The sequence below is a fragment of the Vespula pensylvanica genome, chromosome 3 (genome assembly GCF_014466175.1).
Source record: "Vespula pensylvanica isolate Volc-1 chromosome 3, ASM1446617v1, whole genome shotgun sequence".
In the NCBI taxonomy this organism is placed as follows: domain Eukaryota; kingdom Metazoa; phylum Arthropoda; class Insecta; order Hymenoptera; family Vespidae; genus Vespula; species Vespula pensylvanica.
This window is the reverse complement of record NC_057687.1, coordinates 9,974,504-9,984,503: the sequence shown is the minus strand read 5'-3', so window position 1 is coordinate 9,984,503 and position 10,000 is coordinate 9,974,504. Positions and strand designations below refer to the sequence as shown.

The window sequence follows — 10,000 nt, the reverse complement described above, 5'->3', positions numbered from 1 at the left end:
ATCAATTAAAGTTTTTATTTTATATCAGTTTCGTCGATATTATCGCTCGCCGCGCGAAAACATGAAAAAGAGAAAGTAAAAATAAATATGTACTAACGTTTTGAATCTTATCTTTTCTCTCTATATAAAATCGATCGGTAGATATATCGACACGAGATATCAAGTTGAATCAACTTCTTTGCGTTAAAGAAAATATCGATACGACGACGACCCACGGCGGTTTCGTACGTAAACGTAATTTATGTCGTCGGTTGGGTTGAAGAAGAAGGCGTGTAACATCGAGTCTCTTATCTTCGAATCGGAAGCAAAGCAACGATACCACTACTACCACTACCATCACTATCACTACCACTACCACTACCACTACCACTACCACTACCACTATCACTATCACTATCACTATCACTACCACCACTATACCATCACCGGTAGCCTCGAGCCAACGAGCACAAGTTTCTCTCGTTTCTACGGCCATCGAATTGTCAAGATAACTCGCTCGAGAAGTTACCGATACGTGAGTTCACTCTTCCGTTTATATCTCTCTTTCTCTATCAGCCGCTTCCGCTCTCGGCTCTTATTCGTTATCTTTTAAAACGATTTCTATATATTTTATAACAATGAAAACTCGATCGAAATTCGAGCAATTTGTTAACGAGTTCGTTGAACCGGATCGAACCAAAGAATTTATCTATCCGAAATGAAATGCGATAATTTTTAAGAAAATCAAGTTCTAACTAATAATATTTATCAAACGGTCGACCGACAAATCCTGTGATATACGTATGTATATATCTATTCTCTCTCTTTTTCTCTCTCGTAATTATGACAAATGGCTGTGCGCGCGTATATGCACGTATCTATGTACACACATAAATACATGTCATTCGTTTTCCTTTTTCTCTTCTATTAACGATTAGAACTATGCGCGTAGGAAGGTCGTTCCAAGAGCGCACGCGAGCGAGCGTTTTCTTCTTGATTTCGTTCCCTTTATTACGTGAGACCGACCGCTCGACACGGCATTTTATTGGCCCTTTTCCCTCTCGGTAGCTTTTCGTCGCGGTTAAATTATAGCCGTCATCGTACTCACGACGAAACGCTATTACGAAACGCCCTTTTAATGTTACGCGAATCGGGTTTGTAAACGACCGATACGAATATACATAAAACGTCAGAGCGTGTAAATATACAGTTTGCACGTGTTAAAAAGGCGTGGATCGTAATCGTCCATATATACGATTCCATATATTTTCTCTCGATCTTTTCCTCTGTGTCTGTGTGTGTGTGTATTATATATATATATACATATGTTTTATATATATATATATATATATAAACAAAAATATATTATTAAAAAGCAAAAATGTATTATATTCGTCTAGAAATAAATTTCAATTTAATTATTACGTATATCGTTTCTTTTTTACTTTTCTTTTCTTTTTTTTTTTTTTTAACAAACAGAACGGGGGTTGGTCTCCCCGTAAATTCGAACTAAGACAAGTGGAAATACCAGGCCGCGCGAGAATCGACTTTAAAGTTCGGCCACATTCTGAACTCCATCGATACGGCCTTATTTGACAAAAGCTAAATCGTTTCTTCTACGAACAATCAGGATCGGTTCTCGGAGGTATAGGAGGACACTGTGGGATAACGAATCGTAGCGCTAAAGACGATGAACGATAACGTTCGGCCGTTCGAGTTATCGATCGGCACTGGGCCTTCCATTGGAGGATGGATCGCGCGCATGGGAGGATTATATTGAGGATGACGTAGGCGTATACAAGAGAATGAGAGATAGAGATAGATAGAGAAAGATAGAGAGAGAGAGAGAGAGAGAGAATCTTGAAGCTACTACATATCTATGTACGCATGAACGTGCAATATGTGTGTGTGTGTGTGTTTGTGTGTATGTATATATCACGAAGTATAGACTTTAGAAGAAAAAAGGAAAAAAAAAAAATGTTGGTTCAATGACTCGACGAGCCTACGAAGAAAGTCTACTGCAATAAATGAACTTTACGATGCGCCGACGCACACGACGTTCTTTTCTTCTTTTTCTTTCTTTTTTTTTTTTTTTCCTTTATTTCTTCGCTCCCTTCGAACAAAGTATAACCCTTTTTCCGAACGGTCGTTCCGTAGTTTCGAACCACTTGCTCATATATACATGTATATATATATAGACTTATGCACAGACCTCGTCTCATCGTTAAAAGTTGTCTGTGATCGATTCTTGTTTTTATACATTTTACATCATCAATATTATTTTTGTAATATATATATATATATATATATATATATATATATATATATTCGAGATATTTTAATGAAAAAAATCGAGTTTATGATGGCTCTCTCTCTTTCTCTCTCTCTCTCTCTCTCTCTCTCTCTCTCTCTCTCTCTCTCTCTTTCGTTCACTTTGATAAACCATTTTCGTCGTACGTTTACAACGACTCGATTTATTCGAGCAAATTGCATCTTCGATCGACAGACTATAAACCGTGACTATTCTCATATCCGAAGTCATATACATACATATATGTAAGTAGGTACACACACACACACACATATATATATATACACATAAATATATATATATATATTATCTCTTTACACGTTTATATATATATGTGTGTATGTATGTGCGTGTGTTTGTGTTCTTTATATAGCATGAAGATATATCTGTATATACGAAGTAACCGTATATTCGCGGCACTCGATAGAACTTCTCCGAGGATACATTACGGTGTTCCGCTTTTCTCCACTTACACGATTACATGATCTCACCGCTTCTGATATAGCGTTACGCGAGAGACACCTCCGTTAACATCTTATATATATATATATATATATATATATATGTATCTATTATATGTATATATATATATATATGTATGTATATGCGAACGAGCAGTAGAAAACATGTTTCTATGCTTATGTCATATGAAAATAATATGATTACATAGGTAATATTACGATCTTTCTCACTCTCTCTCTCTCTCTTTTTCTTTCTTTCTATCTTTTGTTTCCTATCGCGTGATAAAATTAGTAAAATTTGACTTCGTTAACAGTTTATATTTGATTGCTTTATTAGCATTATACGTAGATTCACGAGGCAACAACAACAATAACAACAACAATAATAATAACAACAACAACAACAACAAAGTGGGAAGGGAAGGGAAGAGAAGATTGCTGGCATCGTTGGGTATGAAACGGCAATTAGTTATTATATGGGGTAGATAATACGCGCTATTACCACCATTATTGCTATCGTGTTTGATGGTAAACGCGTTAGTTCGACGTACCGAGCACGCTATTGGCAGCGTGGCAGCATTTATGGACACATATTCTTCGATCGAAAAGTTTGCTTTCGCGGTCACGCATAAACGATGTTACGTTAATAAACGAGAACAATTAATAAATAGTTCGTTACCTTTTGCTAAACCCAATATCTCGTTTTATCTCTTCTTTCTTCTTTTTTTTTTTTTTTTTTTTTTTTTTCTTTTTATTTTTGATATCGAAACGTACATAAACCGATTGCATAATATCGTAATATCGTGAGACTTATTATCATCGGATACATTGAGCTCGATCGATCGAAGAGAAAAAGAAAAGATTATGAAAGGAAAAGGAAGAAAATAACAGGGTTCTCGCGTGTTCAGCAACGACAAATAATGGTCCCGTAGACGATCGCACGTTGCTGGTCGACCAACGATATACATACATATATACATACATATCGAGAATTTCGAAGAGTAGATACTTATATCTATGGCGTAGAGATTTTACACGAACATAGATACTTACTCGCCTTGTTACCTGAGATTCGATACGATATCGTACGTAATTGTAACGATTATCGCAACGTAATTGTCTGTATCGATCTTTTTTCTCTTCTTCTTTTTCCTCTTTTCCATTCCAACTTTGCGGAGCAGTCATCGTTCGACGAGTTCGTTCGAATTTATTCGAGGCATCGATTATAGATACAATATGTTTTACGTAACTATTATGTACATTTCGAATGAACTTGAGATCGATAAGATTTATCATGGTTTAAAAAATTCTTATCGCCATTGGTGATATTTTATTCCGGTCTTCTCAGTCGATCTAATTTTCTCTCTCTCTCTCTCTCTCTCTCTCTTTCTCTCTGTTTCTTCCTCTCTTCTTAGATTCGTCCAGAGTAACTTAAGCGAGGGACCTAATCCTTAGCTGGGAAAGATACAGGATCGTAGCAGTAAGAAGAGAAGGAAAAGGAAGAGATGGTAGTGGTGAACGAGAAAGAAGAAGAGAGGGAGAAGGAGGGAGAGGAGGAGGAGGAGGGAGGAGGGAGGAGGGACGTTTTAAGCGACAACATCGCCAGCGAGGAGTCGTAAATCCGCGTCGAGAAAGTTCGAAGACGATGAAGAGGTACGAGCCGAGCTCCAAGATGCAAAAGGAGGAAATGAAGAGGAGAGTTCTTCGCGGTTCTGTCCGAAGAGAGAAAGAGAGAGAGAGAGAGAGAGACAGAGCTGCGGTAAACTAAGAATGAGAAAGATAGAAGAAGAAGAAGAAGAAAAAGAAAAAGAAGAAAACGAAACGGAAGGATGGTGCATTATCCGAAAGAATCGAAGTTCGGCTCTGTGAGAGATTCTTCTTTTGGGATACGAGCTTCGACGGATGGTTTTTTCCTTTTTTTTTTTCTCCTCCCCTCTTTTTTCTCTTCCCTTTTTCTATCATTTTCTTCTTTATCGATTTTATACGTATATATATTTTTTCGCCCTTTTATTTCTTTTATTTATCTTTCCTTTTGATTGATTGATTGATTGATTTATTTATTTGTTATTTTTCTTGCCCTTTTTGTCTTTTGAAGAAAGCCGATATAGCTGTAACAATTTTTCTCGGATCGTGGTATTTTCGAAGAACATGAATCATTCTAACATACCTTCTCGTCGTAACGCGATCGTTCAAAACTTTCCAACTCCAAGGAACAAACGCGAGTCCCCAGTCGAGAAAGAGAAAGAGAGATCGTTGAGTTTAATATGGAAGCTGGGACACGTTCTTACAAGGATGATAATCGTATTCCACAAGCGTACGAACATTTTCTACGATTAGTTAACGTTATCTCGTCGGAATGATCGTAGATTTTAGAGAATCTTGTAGGAAATGTAACTGGTATCACCTTCTTCCTTTTTCCAAATAGTTAAGTCCTTTCGAAATTTTCTTTCCCAGCAATTAACGTACCGTGATCATTACTGGTGTTAATTCGCACGAGTTCCGAAGTCGACTTTAGCGTTGAATTAACACATAACCACCGTACGTACGGTATAGAAAGAGAGAGAGAGAGAGAGAGTTAGAGAGAGAGAGTGATATATATATATATATATATATATATATAGAGAGAGAGAGAGAGAGAGAGAGAACTGCGGCGAGTTAACAGCGTTACCGGCGCGTCGATATGATCGCAATTTCAGCTTACAACCATAATTAACGCGGACTGCATAGCCGAGCACTTGAGTGGGTAACGCTAAAACGTACTTTGCCAGCCATTAACTGCGAGAGAGATGTGAGTACCAGCACCGTCCCGTTGTGTGTCGACCGAATGAAAGCTTGGAAAAATCACGGAAGTGACGTCGAAGAGGAGAGAGGGAGAGAGAGACCCCTCAGATTTCTTTAAAACGTCGTCGTTAATTCTCTCTCAACGAGAATTAATTCGGTGCATTGTTTATTTTTTTGATTTATTCCTTTTATCGTTTCTTTCTTTTTTCCTTTTTCTCGTTAAATTTTTTCTTTCTTTCTTTCTTTCATTCTTTCTCATCTTTGTCTTTTTATGTTTCGAAGATTAAGTCAAACATACGACGATTATTTATGCGTCTCTGACGAAATACATGGAGAAAAGAGAGAAGAAAAGATTTCTAATCGTGAAAAGTATTTTCAATCCTTTTAATATCCCTTTCAGAGCCGATACGTCGATTTTTCATTTTTAATATATAATTTAAATACTACCGAACGATTAAAGTTTATTTTATTTATGGAAAATAATTTTTTCTCTTTCTCTCTCTCTCTCTCTCTCCTCTCTCTCTTTTCCTTTTTCCTTCGCATAAAGCTAAAACACATTTCACGATAAAAGCGAAAAGTAAATAAATAAATAAACGGAGAAAAAAGAAATGTGAAAATATCTTGACTTTGAAAGGAAATATGATAATTTCAAATTGGACATTTTCCCCGTGCTATTTTTGGAATCGTCATTCGTAGAAAAAAAAAATCTTCTCAAGTTTTAATACCACAAAGGTTTAAGTTCGAACGAATTAACGAAAGAATATAATTTTTCTAGAAATACCCATGACAATATATACTCGTCGTCTTTTAACGATAGTACCGTGTGTCAGTTAGTTCTGTTATTAGTTATTGACAGGAGAAAGTAGAAAAGAAAGAGAAAATGACGTTTTCTCGATCGTGTGCCACTATTAATTTCGATTTTCTTCGCTTCTAGAAACTATGAAAGACGTGCGACGGTCAAATAAGAGAGAAGAAGTGAAAAGAGAATGGAATAGAAGAGAAGAGAAAAGAAGAGAAGTGAAGTGAGTTAGGTCTTATGGGATTTCTTTGGGTCATAGAATGGTGGGTGGTACATTTAGGAAGAAACCTTACCGTACCACTTGTCATCTTTCCATTGGCAACAATTCAACGAAAGAATAAAATACTCTCCTTAGACATTTATTCATTTCACTCAATTTTCTGACTTCTAGGTATTATACTTATATCAGACTTTGAAATCATTCGATTTTAATCGGACGTCTAAAGAATAATAAAAATTAGTTCTAGTCGAGATACGTAATTTATGTTTCGAATTGGTTTTCGATGAAATAATAATATTTTCTTGACTTTGTATATTTAGGTCATTGAACCCAAAATGCATTGCATTACGTTGCATTGCGTTACGTTAGAACTTTATGCATCTGTATTAATATGCACATATGTTATATCACATAGAGCGTAGCGTGCTTCTGCGAGAAAGAGAACAAGAAGGGAGTATATATATCATATATACATATATGTGACATATCTCATATATATATATATATATATGACATGTTAGCTTCCATAACGTATATTGAGCTAGCAGGGGTTGTTCGTCCAAGGATTATTGTCTCCCTTTATAGGATATACAATATTCATTCGCCGTTTCATCAAAGGGATCCTATATCCTGTTTGATGTAAACAGCCGAACGTCCGATTTTACAATAATTTTCTTACTACGAGCCAATGTTATGTCATTTCGTTGCAATAAAACAAAAAAAAAAAAGAAGTAAAATAAAAATTGAAAAGAAAAAGAGGATGAAAATTCTGTTTGTTTGTTTGTTTGTTATCTTTTTTCTATTTCCTTTTTTTTTTTTTTGTTCTTCATTTGCAAGATTTCATATTAGTTTTAATAGCGCTCATATATGAAAAATCGTAAAATCAATATTTACGTACGTTTCGTTGGATAATCCATTAGCAGTTTCACCGAATTTTCCATTCCCTCTTTTTCCTTTTTATTTTTTATTTTTTTTTTCCAAACAGTTTTTTACCGTACACACGGCAAAGTTATAAGAATATTTTTTCTTTCATATGTACATATTTATTTATTTATTTATTGGTCTTTTTCGTGTTTCTTTACTTTCATTATTTTATTTAATTTTTTCTATTATAGTGATTATCAAAAGATTATTTACAGTTCAAGAGTGCAGCATTAGCGAGGCAATTATTTATTCTCTCTCTCTCTCTCTCTCTCTCTTTCTTTTTCTTTCTGTCTTTCTCTCTCCTCTCTCTCTCTCTCTCTCTCTTTCTCTTTCTCTCTCTTTCCCTTCGTATTAAGAGAACCCACACAAAAGCTTATTTTTCCAGGATCAATATTACAAACAAATCTACATATAACAATTTTCCCAGTCTTGATAAATAACATTAGTACTCGCGAGTAGTACGTTTGCGGGCGTATTTACTGTGTCGATAGTAATTATAAAGAACTATGTATAGTATTTAATATCGCGATTATCTCAGCTTTGATAATCATCCCATCTTTTTCATGGAAAAAACATTATTTCTCATTCCAACGTAGCCAATTGAAACGTATACGCTATTAAATGTTGGTGGTCAAGTTGAACGTGACAAAAAGTTAAAAAAGAAAAAGAAGACGAAGAAGAAAGAGAAGGAGAAGGAGAAGAAAGAGAAAAAAATAAAAGAAAAAGATTAACCCGCGCGAAAAGTATCTATTTTCTCTGTTTTATTTTCCCCTTTCTCACCCTCACCCCTTTTTTTATCTCCTTTTCCTCCTGTCTTTTTTCCATCCCCTCCCCTCTCCGTTTCTCGTTTCCTCGATCCTTTTCCCTGGTGTTTGATGGTCGACAGTCTTTTACTTTTCTATTTCTTAATCCTTTGATCCTAGAAGCTTATGTGCACAGAGAAAGAAAGTCCGTTCGAGGTTGCACCCAGACAGAAAGTTTCAACGGAAGTTTCATGATTTAGAGAGACACGTTTCTCGCGAGTATTTCGACTTATATACTTTACAACGAATCCTTTCGACCGATATGTACTTTCCGATCCTTTCTTTCTTTCTTCCTTCTCTCTCTCTCTCTCTTTTATCCTCTCTATATCTATGTCTATCTCTATCGAAGCTATTAAATTTAAACGTTGTTACAAACGAACGATAATGTTCGACCAATTCGTTTTATAATTTCTTTATCTCGTCTTTCACTCGATTTCTCGAACGTTATACGTACACATGTCCAAATAAAAAAAAAAAAAAAACGATAAGTAATCGATCGAAGCAAAGTAAAAATGTTTTAATCAGTATTACGAGTGGATAGAACATTCGGCGTGAAACGTCTTCAAACGTTATAGACGTCGTCGTGTCTCATAATTTGATTTTCGTTCCCATCTTATAACGTGCGAGAAACCGACAGGTGAATTTCCCAGTATGGTGACGATGCCAGTTATACGCTACGCGCGTGTTACGCGAGCAACTAAATTAGCATTAGTTTCTAAAATTCCCCTTCTCCTTCTTCCTCCATCTACCACCTTTCCCGAAGGAATTGCTTCTCGAAGTACTGAGAAAACACTTTTGTATGGATACTTAGTTAGGCTGCTTAAACTACGCTATATGCGACCTTTTGACTTCGTCGAAAAGGTAGGAAAATTATCGGATCGAAACGTCCTTGACTATTACTCACTATTTTATTCACTCGTGGCAAATCCGTATTCCGCAATTAACGAGGATAATTAAGTCTTTATATAACTATTTCGACGCGTTAACGTTTCATTTTCGAGGATAATTTAACGATCGGTAAAATTAATTGAATTTTAATTATTAATTAAACAGGGAAGTTTATATCCTTTATAAAAGAGAAATTAAAATTTTGGTTAAGAAGAAGAAGAAGAAGAAGAAGAAGATGATGATGATGATGAAGAAGAAGAAGTAAAGAAAGAAAGAACAAAAAAATAGTTATCATTCTTTAACGATCTTAAACGATCGTCAACGCGTCGAACATATCGCGTTTAACAGCCACACCCTTCGCAAGAAATATCAACCGGCCATATGATAGCCATTACAAGGTGAACTCGAGGAGAAACCGTCCGAAGCTTCTCCGGTCCTCTTTACTAGAAGAGAAATAAAAGCCTCTTCTCTTTCTTTCTCTCTATCTCTCTCTTTCTCTGTAAGAAAGAAGGAAGGTCGGTGGAAGCTCACGAAGGAAAGGAAGAAACTTAACGCTACGTGGCAAATCACGAGCAACGAGAAAATCTCAAGTAGAGAGAACGGCCTTTCTTTCTTTCTCTCGGATTTTCCTTCGCAGTAGTAAAAACGACCCTCGGAGGCAGCACCGTGGAAAAACGATTTAAAGAGTTGTTTTATTTCCGTCTACCTTCCGAACGTGAGATCTTCTCGATCTTTGATTTTTATCTTAGCTATCGATCGATTCGGAAATAGATAAAGATGGAGATAGAGATAGAGAAAAAGAGAGAGAGAGAGAGAGAGAGAGAGAGAGAGAGA

The 10,000-nt window shown here is 35.9% G+C and overlaps 1 long non-coding RNA gene across 2 annotated transcripts in view; it reads left to right on the top strand.

Moving 5' to 3' along the window:
• Positions 1 to 10,000, top strand: part of LOC122627497 — a 47,336-nt gene that overhangs the window by 28,330 nt on the left and 9,006 nt on the right. The window contains exon 2 of one of the 2 annotated variants that reach the window (XR_006326864.1): positions 6,467 to 6,554. The exons of the other annotated variant lie outside the window; for it this stretch is intronic. This is a non-coding gene — a long non-coding RNA (uncharacterized LOC122627497). The remainder of the gene's footprint in view (positions 1 to 6,466; positions 6,555 to 10,000) is intronic. 2 annotated transcript variants of the gene reach the window in all.